The sequence below is a fragment of the Malaya genurostris genome, chromosome 1 (assembly GCF_030247185.1).
Source record: "Malaya genurostris strain Urasoe2022 chromosome 1, Malgen_1.1, whole genome shotgun sequence".
Lineage (NCBI taxonomy): Eukaryota > Metazoa > Arthropoda > Insecta > Diptera > Culicidae > Malaya > Malaya genurostris.
The window spans coordinates 133,841,292-133,857,836 of record NC_080570.1 but is presented as its reverse complement, the minus strand read 5'-3'; the positions used below and the strand labels follow the sequence as shown (position 1 = coordinate 133,857,836).

The window sequence follows — 16,545 nt, the reverse complement described above, 5'->3', positions numbered from 1 at the left end:
GGAATTCGGATAAAGATAAAACTCAATATCGATCTATGGGACCATAAGACCTTTCATTTGAATCTGAGTTTCAAAAATCGATTTATCCATCTCTGAGAAAATTATTTGTCACATACACACATACCTACATACATACACACAGCCATTGGCTCAGTTTGTCGAGCTGAGTCGAAAGGCATATGACATTCGGCTCTCCGGGCCTTCTTTATGAGAAAGGCAAAAAACGACATTTAAAACCAGCGTATCTGCTATTGTGAAATACTAGCTCTAAACTTACGAGGCTTTAAAATTAATTATAACCTTTCCGATTTTTCCGCCAAATTTAAAAAAAAACATTCGCGAAAAAAATAACGAGCAAATTTATGGTAACTAATCGACCGAAGTAACGTGTATTCCGCCAAGATCCTATCGCATCGATCGAAACAAGCGGTAGTCAGTTGATGGCCAAGTTTGGACTATCAGGTGGGTGAAATAGAAGTTTTCATCTAAAAGTTTTTGACCGTAGTCGCAACATGTGGCCGAGATTTGTCGTGATGAAAACTGTCCGTAAGTTGAGATTTCATACTTTGTTAGGTTTCTACGATGCCGAAAACTTTTGGTCTTAATACTACGATCATTTGACAGTTTGTCCACCCGGAAGCAGTTTGCCGTACGGAACACTTATGTTGCCATCAATAAAATGATGCAATATTGTTGACAGAAATGTTGTTGTCCAATTTGAAAGTCATTCCATATGAGACTCCGTTTGTTAGTGATTCAAGACTGCAGAACAATTTGCAACAGCAATAAAATACATTCCAATTATTGAGTCACTGATTAGTTTGGGTGAATTTTTCGAGAAGCTTACGTTATAGAAAGTGCCTTTGCCTACCTTCAATTTATCATAATGTTGTGAAAGCATAATTTCTGCAACTTGGTCGGAAACCGATCTCGTGTTCCGCTCGAACGAGTTAAACAAATGAGATTGAAAATTCAAGTGTGAAGCTAGAAGAAAGCGTGTTGAAAGCGGTTATAGTATGGTTAGTATGCAACAAAGCCAGAGCATAGCCGATCGATTGCGAAACCCCCGAAGCATCGGTTTGCTGGAGGATTTTTCGTTCATTTAGCCAAACAAGCTGAACTACACAAGAAATTTCGTGGCTATTATTCGGGGCTTCATCCAATCGAGATGCATCACAAGGCCCAGCAAGCTTCACGCAAAAATTGGCGCTCTACAGTTCGCTCTGTAATTTTATTTTATAGCAATTTCAAGTCCGAGGGAAGTGGGCTAGTTCGTTTCCTCTGTTCCACACCCTTATCCGGATCGGGTTGGTCATCTCAAATTTGGTTGGAACGAGCGCGTGTGGTCGGTCGGCCGGCCGGCCGGCCAGCCAGTCCACAAACAGCTATTTTCGAAAGTGTTCAATCATTGGAACATCTATAGAGTGGTTGGCTGAACTGCCGGTCGGTCCGGTGCGATATCCGTATCATTTCAACGGCAACGGCAACAGCAGCAACAGCAGCGATGGCAGCAACAGAACACCATTGAGACTCACCGGAGCGTATCTATAGCCGAACGGAGTCATCAGATTGCAAACGGTTAAAGCCAACCGAAAGAGCAGAGTGCTTTGCACCCTCTGTGCTGTTGAGCGGGTCTTTTCGCACGCGCCGCAGCTGCCGAGGCACACGATTCCAAATTTGCTTTTCGCTGACGCACTGGCAGTGCTCCATACCCGGTCCTCCACTGATAAACTCTAATTACAGCTGACGTACGGTCGCGGACCATCGCGTTGAGTTTCGGTGAATTGTGTGTTTACGTTTACGACTGAAATAAATGCATTATGTCATCGCTCGGCACATATTTATTTTCTTCGCCAGTGATTGACCAACTAGCGGCGTTAGCTCTTTGAAAAGCAATGTACCGAGTAGCAAAAGATGCAACAGCATTTACTTTTACGACCGGTTCAGCGCAACGTTGCAGTTTCTTGGATTTATCTAATTGTTTTTCGGTATATCCGGCCTCGAGATGGCGCAATCGAAAAAAAATATGCAAACACTTTCGGTTTGTAGTATCTATATCGTAAACCGTGAGGCCACCAGGGAATGAGCTACTCATTCCCGCATCAAAGAACTTTCCCGTATCTTGCATCCTGCCGCCTGGGCAGGTTCGAGTGAAATATGGTCTCCAGCCGAAAGAACCCCCTCGAAAGTTATGTACACCGGGAGGAAAGTTTGCATGAAATGAGTACAATAATTCATGAAGTCAGACTTCGGTCGAGGGCAGGTATCCTCGGAGACGGCCGCTGGTATTTAAATTTCCAGCTAGATTTTCACTTGCAATTTAAGGCCAACTTTGTTTGGTATCTCGAAGCTAATGATTGTAGTTTGTGGGGCTTTCGGGAACATCAACGAAAGTTTTTTGTTGTGTGTGTGATAAGTATTGGATTTTTGTAAAATAATATGCATCATATGATCTACACTCAACAACAAAATGTTTGAAAATTTATAATTGATTTCGGCAAATTCTTCCTGTGGTTTCTCAATCTATAGCGCTTAACTGCTTTGTAGCTGCTCACGTTATCAAAAACATCTGAATTTCATATGTATTTCAGCTTTGAACTCTCAGTCAGAATTCTGCTCGAAGGAGTGTCAGTTCGAAATTCAGTCAGAAAGCCATTTTATTTTTTCTCTTAGTTCCGTTTTATTTATTTTTATTTTGCATCATTCACAAACATTGATGCGTGCAGTTGTATTTCTTGAGCGTATTATTGTCAGTTGATTTATGGTTGATTATTTTACGTTCACGAACTCGGCATATTTACATTTCTATTTCTGTCGAATTGAGTTCCGATATTTGTTAATTTTCGATGTGAATAATCTCTTTCATGATTTATATTTTTTAGTCGCTGTGTTAGAACCAATTACATAATAGAATAAGAAAAGCGATGGTTGCAATTGTTGACGTGGAACACATCTTTATTTTCTATATAGGCAAATATAGTACAAATCAGAAACTCAAGAAAAATACACGTAGAAATGTGATCAGGTTTTAAACACTTACAGCTCAGTCTACTTTGTGTCAATTATTAATATTTTTTTCATCATTTGATTGGAAATATTTCTAAGTCACGTATTTTCAATTATAAATGATTAAAATTTTAATTAGTAGCGAGCAGTGTCCTATTTTGTTCGCTAAACATCTCCGGCATATCGGATTTCCCTGCCATAGACGACGGTTTTGAAGGAGTAAGCGATATATCAAAGGGAAAGAATCGCTCTGATTGATCAATCGATGCAAAAGCGAAGCTGTTGGAATCACGCGAATCTATAAACAGAAGCGAAATTATAGCTAACGTTTCAGTCCTACGCGTAGCATGCTAGAGGTAGGTTGTTGCTAGACAGCAAGACAAAAAGTGCCATAAAACGATTTGAAGCTTTAATTGGTATGCTCTGATCTTGTGTCATGCAAGCTCGGATGAAATTCCATGTTATGTCGTTTCACCTGAGAAATTGACAACTACCCCAGGGTAAATTTTGAGTGTTAAAGATTAGTTTCTAATTTATTCAAGAAGAACCTAATTGATAATGAGAAAAAGTTTATCGCTTCAACCGAAATCGCAGAATGGTAGAGAAACGTAACGCTATAAAAATAGCTGCTTGCATACAAAACTTGAGACGAAAAGAAGCTTAAATATCAAAATCCTTATCGCAAGTATGTACAATGATATAATTGCATACATTTGGGATATTGGTGTAATTTTGTCGGCTATAAAACAAATCCAAATCAAGCCAATGTTCGGTGTTGGTTCCTAATCAAGATCAATATAAGCAGACTCTCGTGCAATAGCGAATTCAAAAGCGTGACGACTGATTGAACTGTTTGATTGTAGATCATTAGAAATTTTGGTTGCCTAGTTCCACATCAATGGCTCGAACAATCCCATGGGGCTGATCCTTGTAGTTTTTTTATTGTCCGAATAATAGTAGAAAAAATGTAACTTTTTTCTTCATGAAATAATAAAAATGTTAGAACTATTATCAGCTTTCCCGGAAAAATCACATGTGTCTAAATTTAATTATTTTTATCGGTGAACCCAACGATTTTATGCCTAATTTAAATGGGAGAATCAGTAGCAAACAGCGACCCTATTGACAACGTGTTTGAGCGATTGCAGAAATTAGAAGAAGAATCGGTGGTCTGGCTCCGATTTCGATGAAACTTTGTACATATATTGAACATTAAACATGATAACTCACAAATTTTGCACGAAGGAAGAACCCAATTCGAAAACAAATAATTATATTGCAATGATATCCAAGAAAAAGCTGCAGGAAATTGAGCACTTTGAATAAAATGTTCATTGAAAAACATTGAAAAGCACTCATTACTCTGTAATGTCTAAACTGCAAATCGGATCGAATTTCAATTCTAAAAGTGTAACAATCGATTAAACATTCCGTGATATGTCGAAGTAATTTCTACTTTAGAGTTTAGGGTAATTTAAAGTATTTCCAGAGCCGGTATTTAGGAACCAGCATAACCCAAACCGATTCGAATGGCCATACCAAAATGTTTTATAGAATCATAAAACTTTTTATTTGAATCTTAGATGATTCTTAGATTTCATTTGAATCTTAGATCGGTTCAGCCATCTACGAGAAAAATGAGTTACACAGTTTTAATTCCGTTTCACATATCAACATATGTAGTTCCGGAACCAGAGGTCGGAACCAAAAATAATTCAGGAACCTTGTTTGGGAGTATACGACTTTTCATATGAATCTGAGTTTGTAGAAAACGTTTGAGTCATCTCCGAAAAAAATTGGGTGAAATTATTTGTCACACACGCATTTGCTGATCTCGACGAACTGATTCGAATGGTATATGGATGTTATGTTCTTCCAGCATTTATTGCTGTAAGTAGTTTAAATCAATATAATTATGGAATTGCTTTCAACTCGAAAATGCTGCCATCATCTGGTTTACATATGTCATATTCGAATGATTATGTTGCCAAAAACGAACCGTGCTAAAATTGGTCCGAGGCGAAATGTCATGAAAAAGGTCACAGTCTTTTTGGTACTTAGAAACAAATGTATGTAACAGTATAAAAAATCGTGTTTTATGTTGCTCTCAAGCATTTCTTTGCCAGGTAGCCTAAGCTTGTTGGAATCGGTTCAGCCATCTCCGGGAGAATTGAGCGGTAAAAAACAACGCGTTTTGTCGCTTAAGTCACTTGTATCATTGTATTTCCGGAACCAGAAGTGATAGCTATTTGATCTTCGAACTTAATCAATGGTCCAATAGTATAGTTTTCAAACTAGCAAAGGCTCAGTTACTGGCTGTTTACTATTCTAAAACAGAACTGTTTATTCACCTTTGTGTCGATTGAAATTTCGAAGAAAACAATCTTTTAATGCTCATAATTTTAATTAATTTTTAATGCTCATAAAAGGCTATTTTACTGCCATTAGTAGTGCTTAGTGGTTACCTGGGGCGAAGGGCTTTGAGGCTGTCTTTCTACGCACTCATACTAATGGACCGAAGAAACAAAAAAAAATTTCAGACTCCAGACGTCCAGAAAACACGACGAAGTAATGGATTTAGATTTTTAGCAATAAAGCTGCGCCTGTATGAAGCTTAGGTTAAACTTGCCATACAGATTGGTCTGTATCAGCACCATCATGTGACATTCACTAAAAATCAAGCGATTTTGCATAAACAAAATTGGCTGAGTCGGAATAGCAAAAATGATCGAGACTGATCCAAAAAGCTTTTCTCGAATAATGGCATGAGTTCGTGTGAAGCGTGTCTGGTTGGGAAACGAAAACAGTACCGATTTTTTCAGTGTGCTGTCAAATATCCGGTAAAAGTGAACGTTCAGAAGGTTTCTCAGAGCGAGAATTTGGTGGAACCAGAAGACTAGAAAAGCGGCATTGCAGTTTGTGGTAATGCTTTCAGGGTAGAAGGTCTTGGTTTTTTTTCAGAGATTAAAATTTATTTTGCTTTCTATCCAATATATGCTACATAAGCTTACCTCGATAAGTTCCAAATGAACGCAAATCTGGAAAGAGAAAAAAAATTGTTTAAAAATTTAATCAACACTGAGTAATGTACTATCTATTTTGGAATAAAATTTCATTGAAATAAAAAATGGTGATTTTTGTAATTTGACTCAAAATTATTATGATCGATTTTTTTTTCAGTGAAGCACTCGATAAGTATTATCTCAGAATGTACAATATTTGTTGTAGGTTTTGTCATATTTCTACCATAATTATTTGCAAACAAATGGTTAAAAAAGTTAATTACCCTTTCCAAAAGACAATCTAGATCAATTTCGGACAAACAAAGTGAGGCTTTTTTGTGATAAGGTCTTTCTGTTGCCAACTCCGAATACGATTTTGTGCAAAATTCGTCTATTAGAATCTTACACTGAAAAAAAATCGATTTTCAAAATTTAAAGTGATTTACAAAAAAAAAACATCATTTTCGAGTTCAATGAAATTTTGCATTTTTGTGGTAGTGCGTGAAATTTCTGAAGTCGGAAATTTTTTTTCGGTGCCAAAAGTCTTAGAATTAGAAGAACGTCGAGATTTAGTGTCAACTCGTAAAGAATTTTTTTTAAACAGATCTCCACGTTTCATGCAATTCTAAGACATTTAGCATAAAAAAATTCGATTTCGGAAATTTCAAAATTTGGAACACTAAATCTTGACGTTTCATGTATATTATAGTTTTTTATCAACAAAAAACAAATTTTTCGATTTTTGGCAAATTTCATATAACCCATTACTGATTTAGCTTAAATTTAGTATAGGGACTATAGTTAAATCCTCATTTTCAATCAAATACGTTAATTTTTGTTTAAATAATAGAACCAATCATTAATCGGCGACAACTTTTCATCGTGCGACGAACAACCGACACGTGGTTAAACGACAACAAACAACAACTTTTCATCGAAAAACTCAAACCTGCTCTCATGATAGTTTGATGCTGGACCTAATAGACTCATCCAATAACAAATCAACACCATCCCACTCGGGATCGGAATCCAATCCACTTGAGCAAAATTGAACAACGAAAATGTTTTGTTTTCCCACCTGTCGGAAATTTGTTTTCGTTATTGCTGGACCCAGCACAGTTCATTGTTTTTGGAAAGGTGTGTCAAGATTAAAACCGTACATATCGGCATTCGCTTTTTCGGGCCGAGCAAACGGAATCAGTATGGTGGTTCACTGAACGACATGTCCAAAAGTTGGACATCCAAGAATGAAAACAGTACTTGATTGACATTTTAATCATATTATCTTAGAACTAGTGTGCATATTTGATTGAATTGTTATCAGTATGAACTGTATTAAGTTGCCAATCGTACCGCTCGTGGCGCCACCTACTACCCGTTGGCCGTACCACTCGATGGGTGGTGGGCGATGCAAATACAGTTGGTGCATAATTGATTGCGGTAGCCGATGTTGTAAATCATCTGTAATATGATTACACAGGAGCCATGGTGTGCAGCCAGCATTGAATGCAACGAAACAACGAAAAGTCCTTCGGGTGCAGGATGCATCGATTGGGCTTGCTTGGCCGTGCCTGGCTTCCGCGTGCGGTTTATCAATAGTTGACGGTACAACCTAACCCCGTGCACAGCTTGCTGTGGGTAAACTGCAGAACGCAATTGTCAGGGATTATTGCTGGAAAACTGTGTCAACAAGGGATTGGCGAATTGAATGCTGCTTTCCACTTGTGGCATTTTCATTGATTTATGGCTTCCACAGTCATGTGGTTTTGCAGACTGCTCGGCAGCCAACAACTGCAACATCAACCACAGTCGAAGTCATCGTCGAAGATGTTGATGATGCACCATTCGGTGAGATCTGATCTACTAGCACTAGCAATTCATTCGTAGTTTTCGAAACTTTACAGGTTCTGCAAACCGATGCAGTAAATGAAAATATCTAACCATTATGACGAATACCGGAATGTGGTTCGACTCGTGCTGGGGAATGGTTCAGGTGTAATTGATAATGATAAAGCTTGCTATGTACTTACACAGATTTATTGGATTATAGTCCGTTATTTCGAATGATATGATTTCTTTGAATTGCGCGAATAAAATTATTCAACGCAAGCTAAACGTATTGTATTCAAAATAAATAATACATGGTAAACAAAATCAGTTCTCTTTCAGTCGTTATAGTCGAAAGTCACTCATGGTTGGAAGAAAAGAAACAAAGAGCAGATAGTTTTCAGATGAGTAAACCCAATTAACAAAACATTATATCAAAGTGTTGGTGGAAGGAGACAGGATTAGTGCAGTGCGATAGATAACAACATCACCTTTCACGCAGCAAACCTGAGTTCGATTTTTTACCCGGTAAATAGGGACAAACAAATTTCGGATTCGAGAAGGTGAATGATCACAACGTTAAAGCCTCATTCATGGTGGAAGATGGTGTCATAGAAAAACCAATGCGTTAGCTACCTACGAACGCTTGCGAATTTTTCGACATACAGAGAGATTCCTGAAGGTGTCCAGTAATCTTTTTAAAAGCACATTCCTTCTTACGTGGTCTTCGCTCAAGAAACGAAGTATCCACGTCAATCGTAGAACAACTGCAAAAATCAGATGATCACGTGTCTAACATTTTAGTGACTAGAGCCTTCTAGCAGAACGTTTCTACAATCAACCACAATTCTTCCCCACCTTTTTCAACTAAACCATGCACTTTTCTAGTGAATTTTATCATGAGTACTAGAAGTACTAACAATCACACGGTTTTATCATCGATTAAAGCAATGCAGCTGATAGTATGCTCTATCCCAAAGAGTATTTGATTCTTTTTTCCATTCACACACATACGACTCTTAATCTCGACGAGTCTCGTGTGAGATGAAAGCATTAACAAAAATACCACTTATATTTATAAATTCTTGCACTTATATAGAAAAAAAATGTATTCCCCATAAAAACTCACAACGATGACGGGAAAACAACAAAAGTAGTAACGAAAAAATGAGTGAAAACAGCGATCGATGAACCAATTTACTCTCAACCTCACGAATAAGAGTAATACTCAAGAATCAATAAAACAGTTCTTATTGACGCTAGGATGTTAGCTCCGATTCCATCGCAATCCGCTGATTGAAGGACGATTACTCCTTAAACAATGTGATGACTAAACTAACAATTTTATTTTATCTTTTCATCAGTATCCAATTGGAAATTGTTCGAACGAAATAAACGATTGAAAAGCAGGATCATAGTTCAAACTTAATTCGATCATTTTGTCCGAACAGAAACCAATATTTCTGATCCTAAAATATGACGCATAATGAAAGACGAAGGGGATGGAACTTATTTTTTTTTCAAATAATGAAGTCAAAAATTCATTAAAATTATCTAGAAACCCCCTTCTCAATCCACCTAAAAACTGTCCCAGAAAGTATGGACGCAACCAAAAACCGCTGTCATTTCGCAATGGTTCAGAATCTGTCAATTTTGATGGCTGCGTCCTGTTGTTTAATGAAATGCGAAATGCAATCAGGAAGTTCGGTGAGAATAACACCTTTGAGGATAAACCGAAAACGGGTCGAAAAAAAGGTCCTGCTAATCCTCAGTTGGATAAACGTATACTGAAGGCGTTCGAGCAAAAGAAGGAGGTTTCAGTTCGGGATGTGGCCAAAAAAGTGGGCACTTCGAAGTCAAATGATCTTCGAACCTATAAGAAGCAGAAACATCCAAAACGTAGTCCGAAACAAGAAGCATCGATCAGGCCGAGGGTTCGAAAGCTGTACAATACGATTCTTGCTGGAAATTTGAACTGCATAATCATGGACGACGAAACCTACGTGCAACTCGATTACAAATCCTTGCCATATGCAATATTATACGGTGCGAGAAGGGCACGTGTTAAACCAGTCCGAGACATCCATTGAAGTCGAAAAATTTGGTAAGAAAGCTATGGTCTGGCAAGCAATTTGTAACTGCGGTAAGATTTCGAAACCCTTCATCAACACTGCTTCAATGAACAGCGAAATATACATCAAGAAATATGTTCAAAAACGACTTCTATCCATGATGCGAAGCCACAAGGATCCTGTTGTCTTCTGGCAAGATCTTGCTTCTTGCCACTACTCGAAATCAATTAAAACGATTATATCCTCGGCCACATCAAATGACCTAATAGTAGCTTTCAAACTAGTCTAAGCCTTTGGAAATCAGGAATCTCCGAAAAAATTCGACGATTTTAAAAATACTGGGATTTGTCGTTTACCTTACTTATAATGTTCACCATAACCTTTCCTAATTTGATAGACATTGTCAGCTTTCAAATAAACTTAATTTCGTTGAAATTCGTTAAATCATCTTCGAGCAAACTCAGCCGATGAATAATGTGCGGTTAGTTGGTTACGTCACTTATACTATTATATCACGTGAATCGGAAGTTTCAACCATTTGATTTTCGCCATCTTGGATTTGAAGTCGCCATCTTGGATTTCGAAGTGACCTCAAACTTAGCTTTTCGGCGTCTTCTCTTCGAATCCGTACAGAAAATACCAATATCATAAGGGTATCACAGGAATATAAATAAACCGAAAATCGCCATCTTGGATTTCGAAACGACCCCAAACCCGTATTAATCAAATCCGCTCCAAAACTACCCACATTTTTAGGATTTCAATTAACCGGAAGACGCCATATTGAATTTCGGAACGACTCCGAACTTCGTTTTCCGGCATCTGCTCTTTAAAATCCATTCCGAAAATTCCCATATTAAAAGGTTTTTAAAGGAATATCAATAGACTGGAGGTCGTCATCTTCGATTTCGGATCGAGCTCAAACATAGTTTCTCGGATTGGATTTCGGATTTGTATACGAAATAAATTCCAAATAACGTAAACTTTTATAACGAACTAGCTTTCTTCACGAACCCCGGTTTAATTCGCAAATGGAGATTGCTGGATATCAGTACCCATAGACGCTCATAATAGAGGATTATCAATTCCACTCTTCCTATTCAATACACTTCTTTTGAATTAGAAGTCATGCATGGACAATGGAAAGTAAATATTTATTGCGGGATCATTTTGTAGTCAGGGTCGGTGCGGTAAAACTTCATTTCGATCGAATATTTGTTTGATGAAAATGAAATTTATGGTCGTCGACTGTCAGCATTCTCATTCGTTTTACTTTTGTTGCCGAAGCTCCCAAAATTCATCGTCAATAGAATAACCGTACCTAGTCACTTGAAGTTTTGCTTGCTCAGTTTGTAGTGCTAAGTAGTCTACCTGTTTCACTGTCTTCCTTGCTTTCACTGTGGGTAGTGAGCAAGTGCGAATGAATAGGCACAAACATCAACTCGATAACACAAAACTCTCTCCGACCATGATGGTAAATAGAGGGTGGTGGTTTTTCTTTGGGGTTTTCAATTATCACCAACGAGTTAAAATCGATAATTTCGACTGTTTGAAATGTATTGAGATGTGTTTAGAAGTATCAAAAATGAAAACTGATATATGGAACAATTAATTTATGTTTATTTTGTGATTGATATTTCACTTATCATGACTAGCTTAAATGAACCTCATTTGAAGGCCGCTCTCTCATTCAATTGTAAGAGATATTTTGTTACTTCAAGAGATAAACTGAGCTTCAGTAGAGAGAAACGAATGAAGGACGGGATTGTGCCCATTCGGTGCGAGTGCGAAGGATGTGTGTTAGAATGTAAAGTGTACTGCAGTAGAGTGATCGTAAGTTCGATTTCAATTGAATTGAATGAAGTTTTACAGCACGGTCAGGGATACCAATATTCACAGATTTTTCTGTAAAACCATAGATTTTTCAATCCGTTATGCAACACAGATTATTTGCCGCATATTACATATTTTTCCACATTTGAGAGAAAAAATCACAAACTGACTGATTTTTAAAATTTTTCACCAAAATTTCCACAGATTTAATATAACATACCTTATGATAAAAAAAGAACCGGAATTTTATTAAAAATCGCAAAATTTCAATTTTTAATTTCTTTATTATCGCCTTTAATTTCTTTATTTTTAATTTCTTTATTATCGCCTTTAAAGTACTCTCCTCCTGCGGCAATACATGCATGCCAACGTTTGATCCAATTTTCCATACAAGTTTTATAGGCCGCCGAAGGTATGGCCTTTAGTTCACGCAGTGAATTCTCTTTTATGGTCTGTATGGTCTCAAAACGCGTTCCCCGCAATGGCAATTTCAGTCTGGGGAAGAGGAAAAAGTCACACGGGGCCATATTTGGAGAGTACAGTGCTTGGTTGATGATATTGGTTGAGTTTTTGGCCAAAAACTGCGACACAACCAACGCTGTGTGAGCCGGCGCATTATCGTGAAAATCAGCTTTTTTGGCACCAGCCGAGAAGCGACGCGTTTCAAACCCAAAACATCAGTTAAAATGTGTTCGGCTGATCCATAAGAGATGCCCAACAACAGAGCAATCTCTCTAATCGGTACAGAACGATTTTGCAACACGATTTGCTTCGCCAATTCAATGTTTTTGTCAGTAAAAGATGTTGTTGGGCGGCCAGGGATCTCATCATGATCCAAGCTTGTACGACCACCTTTGAAGCGTTTATACCACTCGTATGCCTGTGTTTTTCCTAGACACGATTCACCAAAGGCCTTTTCTAACATTTTCAACATTTCGGCACACTGAAATCCATTTGCAACACAAAATTTGATGCACGCACGTTGTTCTCAATTTTCATCCATTATAAAAATCGCCACACGAAAATTTTTCAACTTATTTGTATAGACGCCAAACAAAAACTAATCGTACGATATGCGTCAAAATTTGACAGAATGTGTATAAAAGTGTTGCCAACGTTGAGAGAATAAAAGTTTACCGATTGGACAAGCGCGGGAATTTTAAAATGAAAATTCCGGTTCTTTTTTGATCATAAGGTATGCATCACAGATGAAGAACAGATTTTAACTTTTGAACACAGATTTATATTTGGTAGCTCTGGTTGCAGTATCAATAGCATGTGCTGTTAGGGCTGCCACCTCTGGTGCATCTCACGCCCGGCACAATTTTGTATATAGGAGTGACCAATTAGGGATCGAATTACCGTAGGGTGTTCAATTCAAGTAACCAAAATGTTCCACATATGCTAAACAAACTCACCACGGAAGCTGAAAAATAACAATCTGAAACACGCAAGTTTTGTGCACAGAAAATACCACATTGTTGCTAAAACTCACTTATTTTGGGTGCTGCTACTTTCACAAAAACGAAACATTCGAACATATATTTGTCGAATGATTGTCGACAGAGCAGTTCCAAGCCAATCAGTCGTTGCTTTTTGTTTACCTTCTGGTAGATACAAAAGACACAACAAACTAAAATTCTTCACTTCACTGCTTTGTGTTCCGAAAGCAACGATGCTCCTATCGGTTTTCTGCACTTCGGTCATCCCAACTCTGGTGGGTAGTGTCGGGTTTCACTTGAAAGTTGTTGCACTTGTGTTTCAGGATCCGGTCGCTTTTGTTCCGCTTCCGTAGGTTTTGCCGGAGGTAAAACGATCTTTGAACCATCTCTATGTATCACACACACTCTGCATTTGGGAACGAAAAACTTTTCAGTCAACTCAAGACTGGTTAGACTTTGTTACGTTCTCGTGCAAAACCAATTTGAGGCTCAATTTTTTTTCATTAATGAAACTATCGAAGCCAAGTTTCTTATTCATTACATTTTGTCGCAATATGCCCGACTTCATCAGCGCCTATTCAAGCAAATTGCATTTTAAACCCACCAGATAACAGTCCAAAAAAAAAGAAAGTGTTTCTCTGTGATAAAAGTTCCCTCCTCGTCGGGGTGTTGACTCACGCCAGTTCGTGCTCCAACGATTCGCAATTTAAAACACGATACACGCAAATTGGACCCATCTAGCAGTGATCTTAATCTTGCCCTAAATTCTCACACCCACAGCATCCCATCCCAGCCGATGATAACAATTGCAGCATATTTTCTCCGCTTTCGCCATTGCCGCAAATTTAATCACGCCAAATGCCTGAATGCCAAATGCGCGCGAGTATCTTCGACTCTTCGGCAACGCCGTCACCACCACCACCACCACCACCACTACCATCAGCGTGCGTCGTCTCATACGTCTCTCGTCTGCCACCGCCTCGCCAACTGGCGTCCACATTTACATTCTTTAACGAGCCATTATACCGAAAACATATTTACTCTGGCCTAAAATGCGGCCGAGTGTCGGTAATATGCTTTCGTTTGTGCACAATCTTCTCCGAACGGCATAAAACACTTCAACGCCGAGAGAGCTTTCCGTACCCGATGTAGCGTAAAATCAGAACACTTTCATCGGTTTGCTTCCCCTGAACGAAGCCGAAATTGCCACCTCGCCACGGTAGATCGGGGCTGTGCGGTTGATTATCATCCTGCATATATGTGTTATACTGGCCATCGAGTTCGAATAATAACACAACAACAACAACAACAACAACAGCAACGTCATCGCTGTCGTTTCATTTGCGCGGGTAAAAATTCACTGGAAAAAGACGGCAATCAGCACTCTACCATCGCCAGAAACAAACTCGTCGCTATGGTAATTGTATGTGTTTCTATTTTGTGTGGTGAGATTTTAAATTTTTAATTACAATGTTGTTTCACTTTCTTGCGGGCAAATTTGCAACTGGATACATTGTTGTTTTAACGGATAAATTGAAGGTTTTTTTGGATCATGCAGATAAAATTAAATGCTGACGAGAAAAAGGAAATTGTTGTGCACGAGATTGCGGAGTCACTACCGTCGTTACAAAAGTAAAAAAGTAATTATTATGAAGAGCAATTTGTTTGGCTACAATTAGTTTTCCTTAAAAATTCCGGTCCGGTTCCGGTTTTTCACAGTGAATGTGAAATGACAAGCCCTCACACCCTTAAATGTGTTATATTTAAAACCGGACCACAAACCACCCTGTATCACTCGTCCCTTGCTCCACCAAGCAACTACCACCGGTGAACTCAATAATGGACATATTCAGTTCAATCTATCGCTTGTCAGCTTCAAAATCGATTGATTGAATTAGTCTATCTTGGTGTCCATCAAGCAGGGATGTCACTTTTGCATGGTTCATCAACTAATGCAGTATACAACTAATGTTCCACAGACACTGGCAGATAATGCTGATATTTCAAGTTTCTTTTCGCTGACAGTTGTCTAAAGTCATCGGAGAAAGTCTCGTAAATAACTAATCTGACATCCCTGCCACGTCAACCCACATGTGTCTGCCAGTGAAGCATCATCGGAAATCATTCCACGTGTTGAATTAATTAGGGATTCAATCGAAAATTCCGACCACAAACAACTGTGGGTGACTTAAACAGGTCAACCCATCAGGTACAACAGATCATCTAGGGTGGGCCAACGTTCAGTTTGCTGCTTCAAGCGTACTTTTTCCGGAGGGGTTTCTTCCGGTGTCCCAAGCGACTACTTTATAAAATATTGATTCATTGGATGAAGGTAGCTTAGTATGAGAAGTGGTTTTCTTAAATTCAATTCTCGAGATGTCTAGTTAACGCCAGGAATCTTACCTACTCTAACAGTTCATCAGTTCCTCCGGAGTCGACATGTAAATCAATGGTGAAATTGCATTAAAATACTTTGATTTTTAAGTTATAAATTTGTTATTCTGAACAAAAGTTTGATGTTCCAACCAAAAATATCGAACATTAAAGAAATTTGTTATAATTTTACATCCAATTTCGTACTTCAAACATGTACTTTAAAATGTAAAACTATAACAACATATTTTTTTCTGCACGTGCAGCAATTTGTGAAGGAATTTTCAGTAGAATGAGACGAACATTAATAACTCAAAATGAAAATTTTCTTGAATGTACGTTTGACGTTTTGTTCTTTCTAGCCTGCGTTGACTCGTTCAGTTCATTCCAGAATTCAGGGCCAGAAATCAATTCTGGAGTTCTGTCCTGAAGCTCAGTTTCAAAATCCAAGACCAGATAGATTTTAGTCCTAGGTTTTCGAATCGAAATCTGGAATTGAGATCAGGATCTTGCTTCTAGACCTGGACTTTGGAACAAAATTTTGAAATTGAACTTTGAAACTGGAATTGAGACTCAGAACATTTTCCCGTCGGAAATTCATTTTCAGAAATCTGGTTCAGAATCCTGAAACTGAGTTCAGAACCCGAAGTTCTGGTACTCTCAAATTTAATTATATTTCCAGCATTTAGTTCTAAACTGCATTACAAAATCCAGGTTCACAATTCTAGAAGTGTAACTGATTTCAGGAACTAGATTCTGAAGGTTTTTGCATTAAATTCCGGATCTGGATTCTGATACTGAATTTTGGAGCTGAGATCTGGATCAAAATTTGAAACATGAATAATGGATGGGAATTCTTTAATTTAAATTCACCAGCAGACCGGAATCCAGGCCCATAGTGCTGTACTAGGATTCAGGTTAAAAATGTTCAGTGATTTTGGCTTCGAAAATCTGTTCCAGTATTCCACATCTAGGATTCAGATTCTTCAA

At 38.2% G+C, this 16,545-nt stretch overlaps 2 protein-coding genes across 5 annotated transcripts in view; one reads left to right on the top strand and one right to left on the bottom strand.

Moving 5' to 3' along the window:
• LOC131425818 (cation-independent mannose-6-phosphate receptor) overlaps window positions 1-16,545 on the top strand; it is a 263,633-nt gene that overhangs the window by 95,945 nt on the left and 151,143 nt on the right. The window lies entirely within an intron of this gene.
• LOC131425815 (protein toll-like) overlaps window positions 1-16,545 on the bottom strand; it is a 125,734-nt gene that overhangs the window by 76,430 nt on the left and 32,759 nt on the right. For all 3 annotated transcript variants that reach the window (XM_058588019.1, XM_058588020.1, XM_058588021.1), the window contains exon 2: window positions 6,018-6,044. The gene's annotated coding sequence lies outside the window, so the exon portion shown is untranslated. The remainder of the gene's footprint in view (window positions 1-6,017; window positions 6,045-16,545) is intronic.